Here is a 21,878-nt window from a genome sequence, read left to right on the forward strand (position 1 = left end):
TCACCTGAAAATATTGAAACTCTCCATCATTCACCAAGGTAACTCTGATAGCAATACACCCAAACCTACCAAAGCGTTTCTACCAAGAGCTGTGGGGTGGAGGGGGGGGGGGGGGGTGGGAAAGGAGGAGGGTGAAAAGTTCAAGAATTTTAGGGAAGTGGAATCATCACCATCTGCCATGTTCCCCGTTAAGACTTGACTACACTGATAGAAATAATTCTATGTCAGAATCATGAAACTACCCGTAGAAAGGACTGGAGCAGTTTAAGAATCCAGCTAGATGATGAACAATGAACACTAGCTCTGCCCGGATCGTCACAGAATTTTTAAAAAATTAAATAATTAAAGAGGATTTCCAGATGATGGAGGCTAGCCTGTGGGCGGGAGAACCAAACCCCTTGCCCCAAAAGATTTTCTCGTGAAGCCAAAATTAAAATCAGTAAAATAAAATTAACTTCAACTTGGCCAGTTATTGTCTCCTTTTCTTGTCAGGCTAACCTGACAAAGAAACCAAGGTGATTAAGGAAATGTCAGATTCAAACACAAAATTTTCAATTCATGGTTACAGGGATTCATCAGTAAAGAGGCGGAGGGGGCATGGCAGCTGGACTGTATTGTTTTTGTGTTCCTACTGATGTTTGTCATCCTATGGGTTAGATACACATAATTGTACTGATACTCATTTGTTGAGGCACACTTTAATTTGCATTGTGCCGATCAAGTGTGTTTTGTTCCTAACTACCAGTTTTCCTATCCTTTCAAATGACTCAACAAAAGCAGTCACCTTTGGGCTCCACTTAAATAGAGAGCAGTTCTTATTGGAATAGAGGTTAACGGGATGCTGATGTTCACATCACTTACATCGTACTATTTCATGCCCATGCAGCTGTAAGTTATCACTGCAGTTCGTTGACCTAGAGGGAATCCTCCAGTACTAAGGAAGTTCACTGCGCAAATGTTATGGTAATTATATAACATACTGATGCACGCATGTGGATGTGGGCAATATCGCTAGAGGCGCTTGGAATGATCCTAACCAATAAAAATCAGAATCAAAGGCATTGGTGATCTCCATTGTCACCAATTGAAAGCAACAGATCAACTTGAGGCAAGGCTATTACAGTCTCCTTCCTGAAATACAGCATCCCTGGACTACTGCACTTGAGATATACTAGCATGCAATCACTGTGGCAAGGTTTATACCCTGGAGAGCAACTGGCATAACAGGACATTCCAGTTGCCCTTTCTCCACCTCCGAAGAAATACATAAAGTGTACAAATGGATTACAGTAAAAAAACCCAGAAGGTTAGTCATATATTTGTTTAATTTTGGACTTAAAACATTTTGCCAGTGGGCAAAAAGGATTATAAAGAATATTATCTTACTAAAACTCATTTCAGGGTTAGGTCATCCAGTGCTGTAATACGGGTGGAGGGGAAGGATAAGGAAACATTTGTGAAGGCAGGACACTATTACCTTGCCATAATGTCAGCTCTTACCCCCCACCCACTACCAAAATAATGTTACTTTTATTTTAACTACTTTTCAAGGCAAAGCACCCTGAAATACCCAGGTTTCCTTTGACAGTTCCCCATAAAAATAATTAGCCATGTGTTTGAAATTGAAAAGAATGGAAAGTGACAGTCTCTCACCAAAATATATACAGTCTTTAGTCATGATACGCTACTTAAATAGTAATCAAAAACAAAAATTAATTCACTGAGTGTTTCTGGTAAATCAAAATTGTTGGAAGAAAATAAAAAGTTACTTCTTCGAATGTGAATCCACATCATCTCCGGAAAAGGTTAAATACAAAAAAAAAATAACAGCAAACTATAAAGTTCATGTTATAAAATGAAGCACTTTTGAAAGTTAACTTCTAAAAGCTTATTAATATTTTAAAAATCCTTGTTCTATCACTGGCTCACTAATCTACCTAATTCAATTTTTGAATTTCACATACGAAGACTGGACATATATGTTGCATTGATAGAATAATATTGTTGTCATGTTATTGGTGCTTTTTTTTTGGGGGGGGGGGAAGTATTCATAACGTGTAGATGTGTGCATGGTACACATGAAATGCTAATTGAAATATGTACTTCACAACTTCCAAGCGGTGTTGCTTACCACTCAATTTCAGGAGTTTAATAGCATTTACCATATCTCGAAAGTTTTATCATCTACTCAAAAAGCAGATCTTATGTAAAAGTAAAGCATCAAACTAAACCAAAACTCAGCAATCCATTAGGATCACTTCAGTAAATGAGGGTGCAACTAGGAATCACAGTCAATACTCTCCTCCACGACAACCAATGAGAATTCATCCAAGTGCCAAAATAGTCTAGATCAGGTAACTTAGTTAAAATACAGTAGCTGTTTGAGTGTTATTGATCTATACAACACACACTCTGAAAAAAAAATCAGCCGACAAGATGAAGTCCATGAACCAATTTCTCACTAGTTGAGATTTTCCATTGACAATATGGCTTGTCACTGAGCTCAAAAGAGAGTTGGCAGTGTAACTTTGCATCCTTTTTGGCCTTGCTTTTGTTAATTCTGACACACAAAGTGGAACCAATTATAAACAAAGCTGGGACTTTCAGGAACAATGGCATAATTGAGCAGAATAGGCAACCAGATTTTGTGTCCCAATTCTCAGAACAGAAAAGTATATTTTAAAAAAATGTATTATTTTTAAAAATCTAAGAATTATCATGAAATGGAGGGAATAACTTTGTAAATCAATGATATTAGCTCTTTTTAGAACCAGAATTTGCTCATTAGTATTTCTAACAACATATTAAATTGATTAACCCACTGTTGAATCATTATTTTCTTTGCATTTTAACAATTATCTGCTTGTATGTTAAGTAGTTCTTGTATACAGGTAACAGTTTAATACGCTTCCTAGAGGCCACAGTATGTATACGCAAGTTCAGTGTGTCCCCTAGTGGTTATATTGGTATAATTTTGGAAAGTTCTGGAAGCTTCCTTTGGTGACACATTATTTAAATAAGAGTTCTCTCATTGGTTAATCTGTAAATTTGAATGGAATTTTCCTTATCTAGTATAAAAAGAGCTGCATTATGAAGCAGTACCATCTTAGATCATTTGGCTTCCCTTCTCTTCAACTAGTAGACCTCTATCACTGTTCTTTTTCAACTCTCTTTGTTTTATTAACACTTAATCAAACTCTTGTGAAGCAACAAATGTTGTGCCTCTTTCCTGACTTCTGAAAGAACCTTGGATTAAAACATCAGAATCCAACACCTGCAATGAAAAGAAATTTGAATGGAATTACAAAACAATGTGTTGTTTGCAGATCTAATCAACACACTGACTTATGGATGCAAAAAGAAAACCTGGTCTTCTTCAGGGTTTGTTTATCACAGTAATCAAATCTGGACTTTTGTATTTAACCAAGCATATACTTTGTCCAAACACAATGGTCCTACAGAGTAATGATAGTGCTTACAAAAAGCATGCATGCCATCATTGTAATCACAAGGTTTGAGCAACACTTCGTTTTATATACATACACACATTAAAGCCGAGATTAAAAACCGATTTATTAAATAATATAATTTGTATAATAAAAAGTATAAAATATTTATAGAATTTTTAAAAATAAATATTAATTCAATCATGTCATTTTCCTTGGTAGGCAGATTCATCTTAGAAGGACGTGAATTTATAGTGATCTTGGGAAATGTTGTAGCTTTTCCAGATCAAGCCATTGTTTCCAAAATGCTGGTACTGTTGTTCACTCAAAAACAACAGTCAATTTGCAATAAGTTCTCACAGTTAGCAAAAACATCAATGGCCAATTTTGATGGAGATGATTTCAGGATTGAGTGTTGTTCATGCACATGGAGAATTTAATGCTCCTTTGAAAAAGTCATACCAGCTCTGTCGTTATTACCTGAACTCCTAGATAAGGTCTTGAATTTAACTGCTAGTCAAAAGACAAAGTTAAGTTTATCTCACTAAACTCATACGCTCTAGCATAAGTATGCACAACCGCAATGACAAACTTGCAGGTTCACACGTATAGAGCAAGGCAGCATTCACAAGAAAAAGCATACACAAAACAAATTATGCAGGTTATTTAACAAGGAACACAATTAGCATTGGGGAAAAAGCCATGTTAGTGTAAAATGGTTTATGTGCTCATAGTGTTGTTAAACTGTAGTGATTAGTGTCTGCCAACTGATTCAAGAACTGAATGGTTGAAGGGAAGTAGCTGTTCTTGAACTTGGTGCTGCAAGACTTCAGACTTCTATACCTCCTGTCCGATTGCAGCTGCACAAGATAGTACAGCCCGGACGGTGGGGGTCAGTGATGATAAATGCTGCCTTCTTGAGGCACCGTGCCCTGTAGATAGTACCAATGGCAGGAAGGTGAGTGTCCATGTATAATGCAGGGGATTATGAAGCAGGGAAGTTTTGGTGCAACTTCACAGAGTGCTGGCAAAACCACACCTAGAGTACTGCCTACAACTGTGATTTGCATAATAACAGAGATGATTTGCTTGCACTGCAAGCAGTGCAGAGCCAGAATGGTGAACGAAGAGAAATGGAGCTGATTGGTCCTTTGCTCACTGACGTTTAGAATGAGAGATGAGCTATTAAAAATATACAAGTTTCTGAGGAAGACTGACAAGGTGGATGCCAGAAGGATAATTCCCTGCGTAGAAGCAAACACAATTAAAGGGCACAGTTTCAAGGAAAAAGGACTCCCATTTAATACAGGAGATGAGGAGAGGCAACTTCAGTTTGAGGTTGCAAATCTACAGAATTCTCTCTACTGGGAGCTCATTAGGTAGGTCATTCAACACAGAGATTGGCCAACATTTAAGAGTACACCTGCTCTTGTTTCTTACATTCCACTTTCTTAAAGTGATAGTTTTTATGATTACAAGAGAACACTTCACACCAGTTTTACAGGATTAATAAAATAAGAAGTCATTTAATGAAGGAAAGATAGTGTTAAATAATTTTAGACAAGTTGACAGTAATTCTTACATGTGATGATCAGGGATGGTGGGGAGGGGCACAAAACTTGTCCTACAGAAATAAAAGGAAACGTATGATGGAATTGCGGAAAATTATCTCAGATACGGTTGATTAAGTCACCAATACTAAGTTTTGTTGGCTGATCAGTCAAGTCATAGGAGGGACAACAGAGACCCTGGCTACAACTCATAATACCTTTAAAACTGTACAGATGCCCATGGCCAATGCCTATCTAAAGGACAAGCAAGCTGCTGCAGAATAGTTACGGGGAAAACTGTCAGCATCGTAATGTTGAAAAAAAAAGAGAAATGCATTGGGTTAATCAAGAAAATCCAGCAGATTTTTGTTAAAAATATAAATTGAACCATGTCAAAAATACCATAAACTATGCTGAAACACTGAATTTTAGTTTCCAAAGGGAAAGGAAACTAAAATGTCTCATGTAAAGTTAATACCAAAGCACATTTTCATCTCTAGTTTCCCCAAAGTGTTCATCAACTGCGTTCCTGCTAAAAATGTTTGTAATGAGTGCTTTGGTAGCATACCATCAGGAATCATATCAAAGTTACTAGCACGGCAAAGGTGAAATAAATTCATGTCGAGTCAATGTGTGTATTGCTTCTTATCCATTAAGTCATGGGCTTGGAAGTAGCCCTGAACTAATGTTGATCTATGGCTACAGTAAACCCTGAGATTTTACGTATTGGAGGTAAAACAAAATTAATCGTGAGAATGGACAACAAATACAGAAACCAGAATTTTTCTAAACACTACTATAAAACTTACACTCACATAATTATGTGTTGTGCATTCAGAGAAGCTCTTCTGCACACCACTGTTGCAATGCATGGTTATGTGAGCTACTGTCACCTTCCCTTCAGTTTGAACTGGTCTAGCCACTCTCCTCGGACAAGGCATTTTCGGCCACAGAACTGCCACTCACTGGATGTTTTGTTTGCACCATTCTCTGTAAATTCTAGAGACTTGTGTGTGAAAATCCCAGGCTGTTCAGCAGCTTCTGAGATACTGAAAACCACTCTGTCTAGCACCAACAATCATTCTACAATCAAAGTTACTTAGATCACAATTCTATCTCCTTTATCATAGCATTTGAGAGGGATAGGAACAGACAAGTTAGGAAAGCATTTAATTGGAGTAAGGGGAAATATGAGGATATCAGGCAGGAACTTGGAAGCATAAATTGGGAACAAATATTCTTAGGGAAATGAACGGCAGAAATGTGGCAAATGTTCCGGGGATATTTGTGTGAAGTTCTGCAATGGTGCGTTCCAATGACACAGGGAAAGGATGGTAGGGTACAGGAACCGTGGTGTACAAAGGCTGTTGTAAATCTAGTTAAGAAGGAAAAAAAGCTTACCAGCGGTTCAGAAAATTAGGTACTGATAGAGATCTAGAAGATTATAAGGCTAGCAGGAAGGAGCTTAATAAGGAAATTAGGAGAGCCAGAAGGGGCCATGAGAAGCACTTGGCAGACAGGATTAAGGAAAACTCCAAAGGCATTCTACAAGTATGTGAAGAGTAAGAGAATAAGACAAGAGAGAATAGGACCAATCAAGTGTGACAGTGGAAAAGTGTGTATGGATCCGGAGGAGATAGCAGAGGTACTTAATGAATACTTTGCTTCAGTATTCACTACAGAGAAGGATCTTGGCGATTGTAAGGATGACTTGCAGCAGGCTGAAAAGCTTGAGCATGCAGTTATTAAGAAAGAGGATGTGCTGGAGCTTTTGGAAAGCATCAAATTGGATAAGTCACCGGGATCGGACGAGATGTACCCCAGGCTGTGGGAGGCGAGGAAGGAGATTGCTGAGCCTCTGGCAATGATCTTTGCATCATCAATGGGGACGGGAGAGATTCCGGAAGATTGGAGGGTTGCGGATGTTGTTCCCTTATTCAAGAAGGGGAGTAGAGATAGCGCAGGAAATTATAAACCAGTGAGTCTTACTTCAGTGGTTGGCAAGTTGATGGAAAAGATCCTGAGAGGCAGGATTTATGAACATTTGGAGACATATAATATGACTAGGAATAGTCAGCAAGGCGGATCATGTCTTACGAGCCTGATTGAATTTTTTTTGAGGATGTGACTAAACACATTGATGAAGGTAGGACAGTAGATGTAGTGTATATGGATTTTAGCAAGGCATTTGATAAGGTACCCCATGCAAGGCTTATTGAGAAAGTAAGAAGGCATGGGATCCAAGGGGACATTGCTTTGCAGATCCAGAACTGGCTTGCTCACAGAAGGCAAAGAGTGGTTGTAGACGGGTCATATTCTGCATGGGGTTCGATGACCAGCGGTGTGCCTCAGGGATCTGTTCTGGGACCCCTACTCTTCATGATTTTTATAAATGGCCTGGATGAGGAAGTGGAGGGTTGGGTTAGTAAATTTGCTGATGACAAAGGTTAGAGGTATTGTGGATAGTGTGGAGGGCTGTCAGAGGTTACAGTGGGATATTGATAGGATGCAAAACTGGGTTGAGAAATGGCAGATGGAGTTCAACCCAAATAAGTGTGAGGTGGTTCATTTTGGTAGGTCAAATATGATGGCAGAATATAGTATTAATGGTAAGACTCTTTTGGCAGTGTGGAGGGTCAGAAGGATCTTGGGGTCCAAGTCCATAGGACACTCAAAGCTGCTACTCGGGTTGACTCTGTGGTTAAGAAGGCATATGGTGCATTGGCCTTCATCAATCGTGGGATTGAGTTTAAGAGCTGAGGGGTAATGTTGCAGCTATATAGGATCCTGGTCAGACCCCACTTGGAGTACTGTGCTCAATTCTGGTTGCCTCACTGCAGGAAGGATGTAGAAACCATAGAAAGGGTACAGAGGAGATTTACGAGGATGTTGCCTGGATTGGGGAGCCTGCCTTATGAGAATAGGTTGAGTGAACTCGGCCTTTTCTCCTTGGAGCAACGGAGGATGAGAGGTGACCTGATAGAGGTGTATAAGATGATGAGAGGCATTGATCATGTGGCTAGTCAGAGGCTTCTTCCCAGGGCTGGAATGTCTAACACGAGAGGGCACAGTTTTAAGGTACTTGGAAGTAGGTACAGAAGAGATGTCAGGGGTAAGTTTGTTTGTTTGTTTTATTAAAAAGGCAGAGAGTGGTGAATGCGTGGAATGGACTGCCGGCGACGGTGGTGGAGGCGGATACAATAGGGCCGTTTAAGAGGCTCCTGGACAGGGACATGGAGCTCAGAAAAATAGGTAACCTAGGTAATTTCTAAGGTATGGACATGTGCGGCACAGCTTTGTGGGCCGAAGGGCCTGTGTTGTGCTGTAGGCTTTTTATATTTCTAGGCACATTTCTTTCCCATTTTGATGTTTGGTTTGAACAACTAAATCTCCTAACCATGTTTACATGCTTTAATGTACTGATGTGATGCCACTTGACTGGCTGATCAGATATTCGCAATAACAAAGTGTACAAATGTACCTAATAAAGTGGCCACTAAGTGTAGCTGATTAGGTTCAACACTGCTATTTACTAAAGAAATTTAGATCTCAGATGTGTTACAGTAACATTGCTATTATGAGTTAAATCAAAATTTGTAATGCAACTATATTCAAATGTTGTAAGTTTTGTCAAACGGGGGAGAAAATTGTTTAAAATTGATGCTGTATAGAGTACTGGAAGATGTTCCTGGACCCCCTAATGCAGGGGTCCCCAACCTCTTTTGCACCACGAACCAGTTCAGTATTGACATTATGTTTGCGGACTGGCTGACTGGGGGGGAAGGGGGGTTCAAGTAGGGTTAAACTCACCTCTACATGTCTTTTATAGTGAGGGTTGCCAACTTTCTCACTCCCAAATAAGGGACAAATACGGGACACTTGAGTTTACCCCAAGAGAGACTACCATGACCATGAAGCCTTGCACGGGCACCTGTGTGCGCATGTGCACGTGCCGACTTCCCCCCCACAAATCGATTTTGGCTTAATCTTCCCAACTACACCGTACATACATACTATATATAGGCTGTGTATTTATCATATCATTCCTGCTTTTACTATATGTTAGTGTTATTTTAGGTTTTATGTGTTCTTTGGCATGATTTGGTAGGTTATTTTTTGGGTCTGGGAACGTTTAAAAATTTTTCCCATATAAATTAATGGTAATTGCTTCTGCACTTTACGCCATTTCGGCACGAAAGGTTTCATAGGAACGCTCTACCTTAGCGGGGGGAAATACGGGACAAGGGCAGTCCCGTGTGGCACAAACCAATTTAGCCCAATATACGGGATGTCCTGGCAAATACGGGACAGTTGGCGACCCTATGTTCAAGTTCAACAGTGCGTGACAGGGAATGAGGAAAGGTGCAGTTGACTCATATCGTTTCCTCACAGCCCGGTAGCACATGCTTTGCAGCCCGGTACCGGTCCGCGGGCCGGTGGTTGGGGACCGCTGCTCTAATACACATTCAGGAATCCACCAAATTGTAACAAATATCAGGGCTATGGTCTGTTCTTCCCTGCACAAAAATGTGTCCCAAACATTGGCTGAAATTGTTTGCATCCTTACAGTTGGTTCCCTGGCTACCTCCCAGATATGAAGATTACCACAGCATTTTGATGTCTGCCTCGAGGGACGTGATGAAATTCAGGATCTTATTTAATAATCGTGTTCCCAGGTTGGGGGAATTTAATTAAATCAATTCAGATGAAGTCACTTTAAAAAAAAACCTCAAACTCCCTATATCCCTATGGTCAAGCTCAACACAAGCCCAACAAACCTGTGCCGTCCAATTAAACCATGTGATCAATTAACCTGCTAACACATACGTCTTTGGAGTGTGCGAGGAAATCAGAGAACCCGAAAGAAACTTATGTGGTAACAGGGAGAATATACAAACTCCTTACAGACAGCAGTAGAATGGAACCCAGGCCACTGGCACTGTCATAACTTTGTTAACCACAACCCTACAGTGACTTGGTCACAGTGATGCTAAAGCAATGAGTAGCAGTATGTTGCCAGTTTCCTCATCCTTCTTGTTGGTAGAATTAGTAGGTTTATAAGTGCATTGTTGGAATAGTCTTAGTGAATGCAAGTACCCACAATGCATTTTGGAAATAAGGAAAGGTTGAGCAAGCTCAGGGTTCTCCCTTTGGAGCAAAGGAGGATGAGAGGTAACTCAATAGAGGTGAACAAGATGCTATGAGGAAGAGACAGAGTGGATAGCTAATGCCTCCCCCACCCCACAAAAGGTAGCAATGACTGATATAAGAGGTCGTAATTCTAAGGTGAGTGGAGGAAAGTATAGGGAGCAGTGGGGGAAAGATGTCAAAGGAAGTTTTTATATGCACAGAGTGGCAAGTTCATGGTGCACACTGCCAGGGGTGGTGGTGGTGTTAGAGGCCACATAATGGACATCTAAGAGAGTCTGAGATGGACACATGGATGAAAAAAAAAAATGGAGGGCTATGTAGGAGGGAAGCATTAGACTGATCTTGGGAATGGGTTAAAAGGTCAGTACAACATCATGGGCCAAAGGAGCTGTACTGTGTTGAAATGAAATACTACATATTGCAGCCACTGTGCACAGCTTCCAGAGGCAGTTAATGGTTTGAATACCAATCTCTGCTTTGAAAGGGTGGTGTCAGTATCGTTGCAGCAGCACTCTCTCAGTTAGGTACATACTATCTCATCTTGATTTATGTTTTGTAGATACTGGAACAACTTTGAGAAGGCAGAAGACAAGACATTCATTCCAGGATACTCAGCCTTTAAGCTATTTTTGCAGGCAGTATTCACATAGTTATTCAGGAGCTTAATATTGGGGACCCAGCAATGACATTTGAATATCAAAGAACATACACGCTCTTTTGTTGGAAATTCTAAGTTCTGGGCACTCGAGGAGTGAAAGTTACTTATCAGCTGATCCACGAATGTTTTGTTGATCTACTTATTTTCACATGAGACGGTTTCATTTGCTGAGGGGTGCTGAATGGAACTGAACTTTGATCTGCTGACAGGACAGTTACTGATGAAAACTTTAAATGGGCAGGCTTAGGATAATGCTTTGAGGAATTTCTGCAACAATGTCCAGGAGCTGAAATGATTGACCTCTATTAATCACAATCATTGTCCAACTTGCAAGACATAACTGCAACCAGGAGGGGGGATTTTCCATTAGACTGAGCTGCACTACAATTAGGTGCCATGTCTGATTAAATGACACATTTTGTACCTGTCTCAGCTTATGTCTGCAATTCATGCTTTAGTCCAAAACAAAATATGAGCATTGATAGACAGGTTTTTGATGAATGGAGCCTAACTACACTGTTGATGACATCCTCCATCACTGTGGTGATGATTGATTGTAGACTAAAGAACTGGATCCGTCCTGCCTTGTGACAAGGTAGTTTGGAAAATTGTCCAGATGTGTCTACATTGTAAGGGTACTGGTAGAGCTCAGGCTGAAACATGGCATTTTCTAGATCCCAAATTCTTTACGACTGCAGCTACTATTTTACTCTGTTCCACAGATTTTGCTCTCAAATTTTCTTGCTAGTATGCAGAGTGAATCCAAATTGTGCTGATGGGGGAACACCTGGAAGCAGCAAGCATGAATCATCTGCACAGCTCTTCTAGCTGAAGGCAGCTGTAGATGCTTCAACCTTGCCTTCTGTAGTGAAGTGCTAGGCTTTACCATTGATGGTGATGGTGTAGTTCATGGACCCTTTCTCTCCTGTTAACTGGACACTGCCAATTAAGGCAGGATCCAGAAAGACTGGAGAGCTTTGATTCACTTTGTTAATCATGGAGTGACAATCTTTCCTATAACATGTTACTATCACATTTTATAGAAGCATTTCAGTGCAGAGAATGTCAATCAGACCACAAATCTAGGTCATGCATACAGAATGCATGTAGTATCCAGCCTTGAATACCTTAATTAGGTTGACCGTGAACTTTATATTGTGCTGACAACATTAAGCTCTGTCAGGGCCTGTGCATTCCTTTGGAAGCTCTGTGGGACAATGACTTGTAGAACAAGTTACAAGACGGCAATGATATTACAAGATCAATTGGCAGGTTATGTCATTGTGATTGTTAATACCCAGATAGATTTCAAATGGTCTGCCCAGTACTTTTTTTTTTAAAAAGTAGATTTCTTTCAAATAACTGTTTGATACAACTTAGTAGATTACCAGGTAATTTTAGAGGTAGTTAATAAAACTTTGCCTTAGATTTGTGTCGCATTATACAATAGGTCAGATATTAGGGTGGCAAATTACTTACAGGAAGTATATTGAACCGGATGGATTTTTAAAACAATTCATTAGCTTCATATCCACAATTAATCACTTTAGGTATCTATTTCTAGATGATTACATTATCTGGAATTGAAACTCTCATGGCAGGACTTGAACTTGCGCCTCCAAATAACTAGTTCAATAACTCTTGGTTACTGATAAGGATATACAAGTGATTAAAATTAAGTGTTTGGTTGTGGGTCTAAGTATTGATTACCAGCTTCACTATTAAATGCAATCTTGGACTGCCACGTTATCTTCATGCCTCTGTGCTCAATTAAAATCTACAGTGCAAAAATTTGTATTCTGAAAACACTATGCACCAAGAACGCAGGAAGTAAGAGTAAAAGAATATCATAAACCATATGGCCCAATGCAGAAGGTAGTTTTCATCACAAACACGAGGAAATCTGCAGGTGCTGCAATTTCAAGCAACACACATCAAAGTTGCTGGTGAACGCAGCAGACCAGGCAGCATCTCTAGGAAGAGGCACAGTCGACGTTTCGGGCCGAGAGCCTTCGTCAGGACTAACTGAAAGAAGAATCTCTTACTAGCTCTTCTTTCAGTTAGTCCTGACGAAGGGTCTCGGCCCGAAATGTCGACTGTGCCTCTTCCTAGGGATGCTGCCTGGCCTGCTGCGTTCACCAGCAACTTTGATGTGTGTTGCAGGTAGTTTTCATATCCTTTTAGAGATGTGAAACCTTCTCATTCCTCAGCCATGCACATGCTACCTTTCAATATACACAAGTTTCACAATAAAACTGGTTCTCAAAAAGTAGGAACCAATAGAGCATTCACTAAAAGCACTATTAAACTTCTGTTAATTTTATATACATAATTCCAGAAATTATATCAATTGCAACAAGTTTTATCACAACTCACCAACTAAAGTGACAAAACAATTCCTATCACCCAAATGATTACAAAACTAATTAATGTATGCAGGCAACCTAGGACCACTTCAGGATTGAGGACATTTTATTTATTTCGAGATAGAGCCCTAAACAGGACATTGCAGCCAACTGAGCCGCATTGCCCAGCAAACCACCAATTTAACCTTAATCTAGTCACAGGACAACTTACAGTGACCACTTAACCTGCTAACCAGTACGTCTTGAACTGTGGGAGGAAGCCACGCGCATACAGGAAAGAACAGACTAATGTGCCTACAGAGGACCCTGGAATTGAACTCCAACGTCCCAAGCTGTAATAGTGTCATGCTACCATGGTCACTATATTTAACCACTGACAAACTTTCTATTTTGCACCAACTACTTCTCCCCCATCAATGTAAATTAAAGTTTTAGTAAGCTTCTGCTTATCGTAACAACAAACTACAATTTCAATATAACGCCCTGTGGATAACACTCTGCAAGAATGCCCCAATAATATTTTAACTAAATCAAATTCAGACTATACCAATTGTTTTATTTTATCACTCTTTCAATGTTTTCCACTATTAAGAGAACCAGCTCAAATTAATGAATACAATCAGAGTAATTTACGATTGAGAGATTGAATCAGCTTTTCGGTTCCACAAAAAGCAATTATTACCCTTGTAATTCTGCAATATGCTCCTATTCTTATCAGGGTATTTTATATCAAATTACCATATTTCACTCCAAATACATTTTGACCCTTTGCAGTCATACATCATACCTAACTGATAGACATGGTGTTAGATTTGGTATTATTATGTACCTCAGGATCAGCACAGGATGGATTTTCACACAGATAATCATGAAAAAGAAAACCACGCCTCATAACACAAAAATGAGCTAAAAGAATGACCCCAAATCATTTCTCTCTGGAGACAGGACAAGAAGCATTATACACGTGTTACACTTCTGAAATACAGAGATCATGTGTTGCAACCTGGTGGATTTGAACAATCAAAACCATTTTCAATATATATAATTTAATTATTTGCAGAACAGCAGGCTCCTCCTTGTCCATCACATAAAAGTTTTTAAAAGTAATAGAAAATATTCTTTTCACACTAAACTGCAATACATTATAAACTTATGAAACACCAAATAAGTCTGATCGCAGATCAATTTAATACTATGTGACAAAGCTTCAAATTACTGGACACTATATCACAGTATCTCTTATAAAAACTAACGTTAAATATTCACTATTGAAAAAAAACTTTTCAATTAAAAACTAATAAAATAGATATAGGAACCTAATTTTGTGTTACTATAAAAATAGTAACCTGAAGCAAATGATATACATTTTCCCCACATGCTGGCATCATGTTTCTGATACATCATTTAATTGATATCATGCTTATTCAACATGATTAAGCTGATTTTTGAATTCCTTAATTACCACAGTTATATATACCATTTTCTTTTGATATTCCAATAAGGATTTAAACAAAATTCGAATAGGTTTTCTTTGACATTTTTCAGCAAATTTCCCACAACGCCATTGGAGAAGTCCAGTTCAAACACTTCATGAAACCTTTTTTTTAAAAAAATGAAAATAATACTTTGCACCACCAATTTCAAATTCTATTCCAATGGTCCCTGCCAACAACTTCAAATCAATACACAAAAGAAAGGCTCCCAGACAAAGGAATAAAAGAAAAAAAGCTTCTGAAAATGTGTCAGAAAGATAAACTCCATGCTTTGATGCACAGCAAGCCTTCAATTTGACAGAAGAAGCTCAAAGTGCGCTAGACATTAATCTACCAAGAAATCAGCTTGCCAATGTCAACACCACTTAGGTAATTGTTACTAACATGGTACAATGTCTAGGACCTACAACCTCACAGAATGATCAATTAGATCTAATAAATATTGTGAGCTATTTATAGACCAGCAACATATATTTAATAATATGAATCACATCATTTCCAATAAGTTACGCAAGAATAAATTTGAATGCTCCAATACTTCATGTTGGCAATATATCTTTCATGGATAAATTTAAAACAATCCTTTGTTAGACACGGTCCCAGAAGAACGGAGGATATATATTATGGAATTCCAAGGATGCATCCTTTAAAGCAACAAGAATATATTAAAAAATAGGAGTAGAAGTAGGTAAGGCTCCTCATATCAAACTCACCATTCAATATAACGATGACTGATTAGTTCAGGCCCCAACTCATCTTCCCTGCCAGTTCCATATTGCCCTCAGATATTTCAAAAGCTAAATCCAACTTTTCTTTAAATAACTCCGATGATTTATCCTCCATAACACTCCAAAGTAGAGAAATTCATCACCCGAGAAAACAAAATCTACTGTTGTCTGCTTTAAACGGCCACCCTTTTATCCTTGTTCAAATCTCTCCCACTAGTGGATCTATTGTTTTGTCTATTAGGATGTTATTTGTTTCCATAAGATCACCCTTCCTTCAAAAATCACAGAATAATATAATCTAAATTTTATGAGCCACTTTTGATAGGAAAATCCTGATCATAGATACTGATCTAGTGAATCTCCCCTCAACAGCCTCATAACACTATAAGCATTGGCTTTTTAAAGAGTAGTTTGTTGTTGAGCCGAGTAGGGGATCAGCTATACTTGATTGGATGTTACGTGATGAACCAGAGGTGATTAGGGAGCTTAAGGTTAAAAAATCCCTTAGGAACCAGTGGTCGCAACATGATTGAGTTCAACTTGAAATCTGATAGGAAGAAATTAAAGTCTGATGTAGCAGCATTTCAGTAGAGTAAAGGAAATTACAGTGGTATGAGAGAGGAGTTAGCTAAAGTAAAATGGAAGGAGATGCAGGCAGGGATGACAGTAGAGCAGCAATGGATTGAGTTTCTGGGGAAAATGAGGAAGGTGCAGGATAGGAAAAGAAAGGAAAGGTACGTCGTATCCAGAGTTTCTCCGGTTAGCGGACGATTTCCCTCCACACCTCTCTGACGTAGTGGGGAACCAAGTACGAGGCAAGTTACAGCAGTGGTTTGCCACTGCCTTCTGCCGGGTGAGTTTCCAAAGAGATCACCAGCTCGTAACCCAGCACGGATGGAAAGCGTGCAGGGGAGCCGGCTGGATTCGAACTCGGGACCTTTCGTCGTGCAGGATAGATGTATTCCAAAAACAAAGAAATACACAAATAGCAAAATAGTATAACTGTGGCTAACAATGGAAGTCAAAGCTAATGTAAAAGCAAAAGAGAGGATACAACAAAGCAAACATTAGTGGGAAGTCAGAGGATTAGAAAGTTCTTAAAAACCTACAGAAAGTAACTAAAAGAATCATTAGGAGGGAAAAGGTGAAATATGACAGCAAGCTAGCAAACAATACCAAGATGGATAGAAAAAGTTTTTTCAAGTATGTAAAAAAATTAAAGAGAGATGAGAGTGGATATAGGACCACTAGAAAATGAGGCCAGAGAAATAATAACAGGGGACAAGGAGATGGCAGATGAACTAAATGACACCAGCAGTGTGCCAGATGTTGAAGTGTGTGAGGGAAGTTACAAATACACGGGAGAAGGTGCTCAAAAAGCCGAAAAGACCGAAGGGTGCACAAGTCACCCTGACCAGATGAATTGCATCCTAGGGTTCTGAAAGAGGTAGCATTAGAGATTATGGAGGCATTAGTAATGATCTTTCCAGAATAATTGGACTCTGGCATGGTTCCAGAGGACCAGAAAATTGAAAATGTCACTTCACTCTTTAAGAAAGGAGGGAGGCTGCAGAAAGGAAATTATAGACCAGTTAGCCTGACCTCAGTGATTGGGTCAATTATTAAGGATAAGGTTATGGAGTACTTGCTGACGCAGGACAAAATAGGACAAAGTCAACATCATTTCCTTATGGGAATTCTTGCCTGACAAACCTGTTGGAATTCTTTGAGGAGATTACAAATAGGATAGATAAAGGGGATGCAGTGGATATTGTATGTTTGGATTTTCAGAAGGCCTTTGACAAGATGCCACGCATGAGGCTGCTTACCAAGTTAAGAGCCCATGGTATTACAGGAAAGTTACTGGCATGGTTAGAGCATTGGCTGATTGGTAGGAGGCAGCGAGTGGGAATAAAAGGATCCTTTTCTGGTTGGCTGCCAGTGACTACTGGTGTTTCTCAGGGGTCAGTTTTGGAACCGCTTCCTTTTACGCTGTATATCAATGATTTAGATGATGGAATAAATGGCTCTGTTGCCAAGTTTGCAGATAAGATGAAGATTGGTGGAGGGGCAGATAGTGTTGAGGTAACAGGCGGGTTCAGAAGGACTAGGACAGATTAGGAGATTGGGCACGAAAGTGGGAAATAAAATACAACATTGGAAAATGTATGGTCATGTAGTTTGATAGTAGAAACAAATGTGCAGAGTATTTTCTAAATGGGGAGAAAATCCAAAAATCTGAGATGCAAAGGGACTTGGGAAAACACTCTAAAGGTTAACTTGCAGGTAGAGTCGGTGGTGAGGAAAGCAAATGCCATGTTAGCATTCATTTCACGAAGTCTGGAATACAAGAGCAGGGATGTGATGCTGAGGCTTTATAAGGCACTGGTGAGGCTTCATCTTGAGGTATCACGAAAAGCTTTGGGCTCCTCATCCAAGAAAAGATGTGCTGGCATTGGAAAGGGTTCAGCGGAGGTTCACAAGGATGATTCCAGGACTGAAAGGGTTATTATACGAGAAACGTTTGATGGCTCTGGGCCTGTACTCACTGGAATTTAGAAGGATGGTGGGGGGGGGGGGGGGAGGTCTCATTAAAACCTTTCAAAAGTTGGAAGGTCTAGACAGAGTAGATTTGAAAAGGATGTTTCCCATGGAGGTGGAGGGGGGCAGTCTAGGACAAGAGGGTACAGCCTCAGGACAGAGAGGCGTCCATTTGAAATAGAAATGTGGCAAAATTTCTTTAGTCAGAGGGTGGTGAATTTGTGGAATTTGTTACCACAAGCAGCTGTGGAGGCCAGGTCATTGGGTGTGTTTAAGGTGGAGATTAATAGGTTCTTGATTGGCCACGGCATCAAAGGTTACGGGGAGAAGGCTGGGGAATGGCGCTGAGGAGGGGAGGGGAAAAAAAATCAGCCATGATTGAATGGCAGTGTGGACGTGATGGGCTGCGTAGCCTAGTTCTGCTCCTATATCTTATTGTCTAAGTGAATGAAGAACTCCAGTTTTCAGAGAGTACTCTCAGTTCTTTGTAGTAGCAATTCTGAAATAATTAGTTCCACTCATTCACTTTGCTCAAAAATATTAACATGATACTTTTATTATACTGTAGTTGGTGCATCTTCTTGTGCAAATTTCTGTCACCCAACAAGAATGATCATGATAAAAAAAATTTGACTTGAAAATTAAATTCACTTTGTAATTCACAAAATATAAGATATCACAAAACATATGTTTAAAGTGGCGTTTCGTTGACCCTGAAGAGTATGCTAGAAATTATTTCCTAAGTAGCAAGTCACTAGAGATAAATTTATTAAACCCTTTATTCTAGCCATCTGACCAATGCAATGCAATCGCGAGGAAATTAATGCAAGCCACTGATTAAGAAACTGATTCCCAAACAAGTCAGCAGAAAAAGGCGGTCAGAGAGAAAACATACCAATGGGGAACAATAGCAAACATAAGCTCACGTATAGTCCCTTTAAAATTGAACAATTAAATTCTATCTTTGCCTTGAGAACACTTGACAGCCAAGTGCAGTATCGTCTCCTGCACCTCTAGACAAAAACCATTTGAGGTCGCTCTGCATCACCTTTTAAAAAACATGTTTTGTACTTGAAAGTTTCCAGAATTCACTCAACTATGTACAGTAGTTTCAAATAATGAATACAAAAGAAAATACATTTCATTTACATGACCACCGCAGCTTTTATCCGCATTCACATCAGTTCACTGCAAATCACCAGTAGCAACTAACATTACTATAAACCGTTTGAGTAAATACATAAATGAAGCTGAACATTAAATAAATCGTCATCGGACTTTCTTACTGTCAGGTCAGATCCGATGCCTCCAACATTTGACAGAAATTTTACTTCTTGGATTTCAAACAGGTCACAGATCATATTTCTACAACTAAATGCTTACACTGTCAATAAGGTTCCCGGTAACAATAAAAAACTTAAACCGACTGGAGAATTTATTAATTTAAATGTGCATCACAATCGCGTGGACTTCCTGAAATAAGCTCATAAACCAGTTCAAATTCTGTCCCTTTAAATATAATGTATATTTATATCATATTTTTCCTTTTCTCACTCTTTTTCTCTCTCTCTCGCAGAATCCACCCTGAGATTTCTCTTCCTCAAACACTTCTTGTATTTTATTTGGGCAGTTTCTCAAAATGGCGGAGTCTATATTCATGAAAAGGCCTAAAAGGAGACACGTTGCATTCAAACGTGAATTTATTGCATTTTTTGTCAATAAAAAAGAAACAGAAAGAGAGATGAAAAAGCAGACTAGGAGTCGGCCAGAAACATTGTATCGAACGGCAGCTCGCTGCCATTCCACTGGAATCCTCGCACTTTGCTCGGGAGCCACAAAATGGTCTGTGTCACTGAAGAGTTCAATGTTTGGAATAATCTGAATAATATTCAGTTCCAAATAGCATCACTCATCATTTAACAGCAAAAGTCCAACGCTCTCTTTTTTCCTCGTCTATTTGCATTGTTTTCCCTCCTCTACCCTATTTTTTTCTACTATTAATCATTTATTTCTAATTGCTGGGGGGTACTCCACTGCTCTCGCAGACACACAGTCCCGGCCACTCGGTTCTCTGCAACTACTTTATTTAAGTTACAGCAAATGCAATTAGGATAAACGTCAGGAAAGAAGAAAGAGAAAGGGGTTAGGTGGAGGTAGAGTTAAACACCAGTCCAGGTGAAGGAAAAACACAGAAATACCATCCATTGTCAGAGAGCTTTGATTCTAATTTATTTTTTTTAAATTAAAAATTGCACCGTTTCTTACCCAAATTCTGTCACGAGTAGCAGACAAATTTCCAGGTCGGCAATGCGCACGCGCGCAGGACAGCTGCTAGCAAGGAACTGCAGAGAAAAAACTAGACACTCAGCCACTCACCCACCTTCTGTGAGCTTTCTCTTCTAAACGTCTGCCTTTCAATCGCTCCATTTCTCATTTGCATATTATTTCTGTATTGTTTTCACTTAAAACTTTATATGCTAGCAAGTAGTTTGAATTTATACGGACATTTACGAAATCTAGATCTGGACTACGTTCATTTAATGTATTTTTGAAGGAAGGAACTTGCATTAATGTTTAGTTATTTGAAGACAATGATGTCTCTGACGCATATTTCTTGTGTGTTAGGTTAAGTTGCTTTTGGTGGAAAGACTAATTTCTTTCTCTGGCAGCCGAGTGAATGCTATTTTGAGTATTCTGTATTTCATATCTTCAATGTATTTTGGTTTTTTTAAGGCGTTATTACGATTTTTAGGAAGAAGCGAGTGGGGAAATTAAAACTGAACACGCAATCAGCCATAAAATCATCCCTCAGTTTAAAGGAGCAATTCCTAGAAAATGATTTAAGGAAAATTCCATAAAAGGAAAATGCTGGGTGAAATGCTTTGAGTATTTTATGTGTTCATGTGGTGGAGAGTTGTTTGTTGTTTATAAGTCAAGGGTATATAACTAAAAATTACATTTTAGTGAATATTTGTAGATCAATTGTTCAGTAATTGAGGATTCCCTGCAATATCAGTGACTGTCCAAACATATTGGCTGATCTAGTGCTGAAATCAGCAGAAATCTACAAGAATTAGATAGAATTAGTTGGCCAATTTTTCACACTAGGTTGCAAGTTCTTAAAATAAATGTATGGTTTTTAAACCGCAAATTGGTATAATAATAAAGAAAATATCTTTCACCATGAATCACTGCTATCATGATAAACTGAATGGTAAGTTTCCAAGAATCAACTTCATAATTCCGGTGTAACTGAGGAAAGGACTCAACGCAAGTTTTGCCTCTGAGATTCCTGAGCCACTTAATGGGAAACAGTCAATAAAGTGCTTTCAATAATGTTTTTATTCTCAGAATTGGTTCTACAAACAGAACTAGAGATACCCACCAATTCGTACATCAGCAAGTCTATTAGTGGTGCAAATACACCACTGGATATCTACCTGCCGCACTGAACAGGTGTTTTCGTCACCATTTGCCAGGATGTCCAGGCTGGACCACACTAGATTCTTCCAACACTGAGGCAGGGAAACTACCACAGATCCAGTGAATGAGAGTAACTTGTTAGATGCTAACTCAAAGTTTAGATATTATTTAGCCATAGAATTTCCTCTCATACATGAGATTAATATTAGCAGCTAGTGGTTAGTCAGTGGCACAGAAACAACTAGAAAGAACTTGGGAATGTCAAAGTGAAGTGGGAGAAACCAAGGAAATAGCTTCCCAATAACCATTAAACTCTTTAAGTTTATGTGTGTATGTGTATAATATGCAGCTAATCTAATGTCCTCCTCCAAGAACAATGAAATTTAAATATCTGCCCAAAACTTGAAAAACAGAAATCCAAAATGAAATGACTATTCAGCTGAAAATAAAGTAAATACATTTAAACCTGAACAGATTTATTGAAGGAAAACTGTGTTTAGTTTAATTGAGCTGTTTGACGCA

At 39.1% G+C, this 21,878-nt stretch overlaps 1 protein-coding gene across 3 annotated transcripts in view; it reads right to left on the reverse strand.

Annotated features, from left to right (window-relative positions):
• Positions 1-20,265, reverse strand: part of l3mbtl3 (L3MBTL histone methyl-lysine binding protein 3) — a 152,857-nt gene extending 132,592 nt beyond the window's left edge. For all 3 annotated transcript variants that reach the window (XM_072251539.1, XM_072251538.1, XM_072251537.1), the window contains exon 1: positions 20,199-20,265. The gene's annotated coding sequence lies outside the window, so the exon portion shown is untranslated. The remainder of the gene's footprint in view (positions 1-20,198) is intronic.
• Positions 20,266-21,878: the final 1,613 nt, after the last annotated feature.

This window comes from Mobula birostris, chromosome 2 (genome assembly GCF_030028105.1).
Source record: "Mobula birostris isolate sMobBir1 chromosome 2, sMobBir1.hap1, whole genome shotgun sequence".
Lineage (NCBI taxonomy): Eukaryota > Metazoa > Chordata > Chondrichthyes > Myliobatiformes > Myliobatidae > Mobula > Mobula birostris.